The following is a 4,878-nucleotide window of genomic DNA, read 5'->3' on the forward strand; positions in this document are numbered from 1 at the left end:
GATCGAAAGAAAACTATACAAATAGGAAAAGCTAATAATGTGTACGAAAAGAAGTAATGGGTACATCACCCTTCAAAATCCTACTTAAATTTGATGGAATGCCTTCATCTTTTTGAAGCAAGAAGTCCCCATGAATGGCTGGACTAGCGATCTAGTCGGCAGCTGGGTTGCCTTCCCAGTGATTGTGTGAGATTTGGAAGGTGTTGCGAAACTTCTTCCATGCAAGAATGTCCTTTAATAAAGGATTCGTGAATTTGCCAGAAGGGGGCCTAGAGATCCATGCTATGACGGTTGTAGAGTCACCTTGAAGCCAAATTTCCTGACAATAAAACACAGCAGCATAGATCAAGCACCGAGAGCACCATGATCGCCGACAACTAGATCAAGCAAGAGGGTTTTGCTTTGTCTTACCAGAGCTGTCGGTTGTATGGAGTCCTTTTGAAAGATTCTTTGATTTCTAGCTCCACAGATCAGGCAGACCATATTGGCACGCAAGGATTTGATCCTGTTGTCCACATTTGCACAAGCTAAATGGTCAGCAAGCGCTTCCAAAGAGTAGGGGATGAAAGATAAGAGACATTTCATTAGCAAGGACCAACAAGAGAAAGCAAATTGGCATGAAACCACAACATGATCACAATCTTTAAATGGTCCCCTGACAAAGATCACCAAAGATTTGGTCATTATGAAGAATACCTCACCTATTTAAGACCTGTTTACAAGGAATTCTTTGCCATAAAACTTTCCACCGAAAGAACTTCACCCTCATAGCAACATCCAAATTCCAAATCCAACTGAAATTAGTTGACTCATTAGTTAATCTGGGCAAAGATGGAACATGCGACATACCTTTTAAGGAGACACAACTAGATTTGCTTTGGCTCCAAACTGACTGATCAGGCCACATTCCTTGCACTATGGGGATTTTAGAAATAGAGGTCATCATATCAGTAGAAAAGAGTTCCGCAAGCCTAGCCAAATCCCAGTTGCGATCAGCAGTTATATATTAAGAGATAAAAGCACCAAGTCAAGTCAATTTCGGAGCTAACATGTGTGGGCCACTGACTCAAAGGAAGATTAGAGAGCCAAGGATCTTCAGCCATATTGATAGATTGGTTATTACCTGTGCCCATTGAAATTGATCTCGAATTTTGAAGCCATGGCGACAAATGATCACCCGAATGATAAAGCATATCCTTAGCTTGCTATAAAAAATCAGGACCCAGGGAATTTGTATTTAGCTTTCACCACCTGCGCCCACAAAGTATTAGGATGAAGAACTAGGTTGGATACTATCTTGCAGAGGAGAGCTTGTTGTCTTGTGTGGAGGGATGACAGGCCAATACCACCAATACTTCTAGAATTACAGAATGTTCCAAGAGGTGAGATGGGTCCACCGTTGATTCATAGAGTGGCCCTATAGAAAAACTCTATACTCTTTCCCAAGATTCTTTAAAATAGAGAGAACATGCACACGAGACATAGTATAGATGGGCAAAGATGAAAGGATGTTTTGTAGAAGGGTTGCTCTCCCTGCAAAGGAGAGGGCCCTCTACTTCCAGCCAGCAATCTTAATAAGAAGTTGGTCTAACAAGAAATCAAAGATGGCAAGTTTCTTGTAGAGAGGGGGGACACCCAAGTATTTATAGCCATCTCTTTTGATAGGCATGTTGAAGAGATAACTAATGATTTATCTTGATCTTCAAAGAGTAGAAGGACCAAATAAAAAGAGATTTTGCAGCATTGACCACCTGACCGGAGAAATGGCAGCAAGCATCAAGACTGAGCTTCACGTAAAAGGCATCATGGATCGACGCCTGGGGAATAACAGACAGTGATCAGCAAACAGGATGTGAGAAATGATCGGCTCCCTAGAGCTGGATTGGTAGGTCTTTAACATTTTGTGTTGAATAGCAACCTTTAGAAAGATAGATGGCATCTCAGAGCATAAAATAAATAAATAAAGAGACAATGGTCCCCTAGGTAGTGAACCGGATGCTGGACCCTCCGCCTCCTCAGGACGTGGCTCGGCCGAATCCTTCTCCGACGAGCTCCTCTGGCATGCCAACAAGCTCGCGCGTCCAGGGCCACCTCATCGGCCGCCTAGCCTCCCTCCTCGAGCCCTCGCCGCCTTCCTCTCCACCATCCCCCGCTAGTGGGCTGGCATAGACCGCCTCCACCTGGACAAGTTCTACCTTCTCCTCCGGTGGCTCCTCCGTTTCCTCCTCTTCAAGAAGAATTCTCTCCGCCCACCTGATGGGAGTCCTATCGGAAAATTCGCTTCTTTCGGTTGATATAAGTGTCCGGCACAAGGCGTCGATTACCGCATTGCCGAGGTTTTCTTCGATGAAATCGATCGAAGAGGTAACCCTCGGTCCTTTTAGAGCCACTAGAATCTCTTACCATTCCTTTCTATTCTCAAGAAGTCTCCTAGCGAACAAGGTCAAGTCCAATGTCTTTGATCAATTGCATGACGACGGTACCGAGATATTGAGTCGAATAAGAGTAGGAGATCATGTGGATTCTAGTGATGAATTGGTGAAATTCGGAAAGTTTCTTTGAATTTGAGCCTCTCAAAGAAGTTCTTGGGTCTGGCTTCTGGTTTATGTACTCTTCAAGACAACAGAAAAATGCTGTTTGACTTGCATAGAAGTTTAAGTGGAAGAATTAGAAATCTACTTTGGATACTCTTCCACTGAATTTAAAATAAATACGGTTTCACTCGCACAGGATGTGAGTAAGGAGGAAAATGGACGGTGATGCAGATAGAAAGACTTTTAAAGGGGATGCAGTGAATAAGCCCGCATCTTTGTTCCTTTAAATGAAGCCATGTTTTTAAGTCCTCGGAAAAGGAGGAAAGGTAAAATGGACGGTGAATGTTCTCTGGTCTGCATAAGGACTGCAAAACGGCTACTTTAGAAGCCTGCATGGCTAATAGCAGTCCAAGTTTGTGTTTTCTCCCTGTAGCAAAGGATGGTAATACTGCGACCGGTAAGAGGAACAGAATGAAGAATGTAGGCAGCGAGGCTTGCGTCGATCCAAATAGTGTGAACGGGGGAGCAAGAAAGGAAAGAGTGGAGAAAGTTGTCGCAAGAAAGGTGTTCGAAGCCAGGCTTGAGACTGGTACTCTCAGATTTTCACAGGGGCTGTGCACTTTAAAGTGGTGTGCCACATGGCCCAATCCAAGAAACCTCATCCACAGTTAAAACAACCAAGGAAAAGGTCTGCTCTGCAAGGGCGGGCTGCAACTTAAGTTGTTAAGCGGCTTTGGAAGTTGGAGAGTCATTTCATGTAAATTGGTGGATCTAGCTGACCATGTTTCCCTCCTCTAAAATTTGGTTTCCTAACTGTCCTGATTTATGATATCTGTACAAGTTACCTTCAGTATGCTTACATCATCATCATCTAACATTAGATCCTTTGTTTGACTGCAGCATCTATTTGATTGCTTAGATGAAACATCCCACATTAAGTATACATTTTTCCTTTTTTTAGTGTATTTTTGCTACTAGACCCATTTTTCCAATTTTCACATGCTTGGATAACTGTGTTGGTACCGCCACAACTTTTTGGTCCTCTCTGTTGGCTAGGAAATTTGATTTGTGATTGATATGCTTGAGATCCTTTGTGTGACTGTAACATCTATTTAATTGCTTAGATGATACATCTTGTTAGTTATAATTTTCTTTTTATAAGCATATTTTGGCTACTAGACCGATCTTTTTGATATTCACATGCTAGGATAACTATTTTGGTATTGTTGGGACAATTCAACCGACCCCGACTCCGACTATACGTCGGTCTTATAAACACATTACTCCGACTAACAATCAATTGACCGACCGACAGTTAGCTACTATCAACCAATAATGGATAATTTGGTTAACCTCCGATCGAAAATCATCGGCATATCAGAGTTACTGACCGATGCTCATTCAGATCTTCAGGACTACCGACTTATCACTATTACCGATATATAGTCGACCTATCTTCTCAACACATCCTAATCATTATGAACGGTTATCGACTACGTGTCACGATCATTAGTGAGAATAAATAATCCACTAACTCCATGATTATGGTCCGATAATTTAGCGCCATAAAAAGTGGGACCGCGTGCTCGACAGTTATATCAGAATCATTTATAAAAGAGAGGTAAATGAACAACACGGATAAGACAATTCTGGGCTAACACCCTGCTATTTCAATTACTCGTTATCTGTTGTTCACCAACTCTCCACTGACTTAAGCATCAGAGGGTCTCCGTCGGATACAATTCTGATCTGAGGAGACTTTATTTTGCAGGTGCTCTTCACCGGCGACAGGCGACAGAGGATTGACCGCAACAGATTGGCGCGCTAGGAAGAAAAAAAAATGATACAATCAATCATGCAAAAAATCAGAGCCCAGCACTCGACGGGATCGACGAGACAGTCTTCCCACTGGGAAGATGTTCCCTCCCACCTTCAGTGGTAGAGCCCAGTTCTTTGCATCTTGTAGTCACCATAGACGCATAGATTGTTGCACTCAGGAGCAAATAAAGGTTTTGACGGAAGCGATCCAAAACCTCCATCAGCAGCAGCCATCGGTGGAGCAGTCGGTGGCTCAGTCAGTGCCATCTAGGCACAGTTGCCGTCCACTACGGCACTCGCCCTCCTCATCTCCAGAGCGGTGACCATCTCGGCATTCTTATCGAGATGGACAACTACATTCTCGGCACTCCCGTCGTGCTACTCATCATTCACGACATTCTCCCTCTCCTTCCCATGTACATAGCATCAAGAAAGGAAAGAGGCCGAGGACTCTTTCTGCTTCTCCCTCTTCGAGCTCTTCAGGGGGTTATACCCCTGGAGTTTTTCAGTAATGACGGCTTGACGA

At 43.5% G+C, this 4,878-nt stretch overlaps 1 long non-coding RNA gene across 1 annotated transcript; it reads right to left on the reverse strand.

Annotated features, from left to right (window-relative positions):
- On the reverse strand, positions 1-3,338 carry LOC140854828 (uncharacterized). Its single transcript, XR_012137954.1, has 2 exons — positions 412-3,338; positions 1-319 (listed from the first exon to the last, which is right to left on the reverse strand). It is a non-coding gene; the product is annotated as an uncharacterized lncRNA (long non-coding RNA).
- Positions 3,339-4,878: the final 1,540 nt, after the last annotated feature.

This window comes from Elaeis guineensis, chromosome 1, assembly GCF_000442705.2.
Source record: "Elaeis guineensis isolate ETL-2024a chromosome 1, EG11, whole genome shotgun sequence".
In the NCBI taxonomy this organism is placed as follows: domain Eukaryota; kingdom Viridiplantae; phylum Streptophyta; class Magnoliopsida; order Arecales; family Arecaceae; genus Elaeis; species Elaeis guineensis.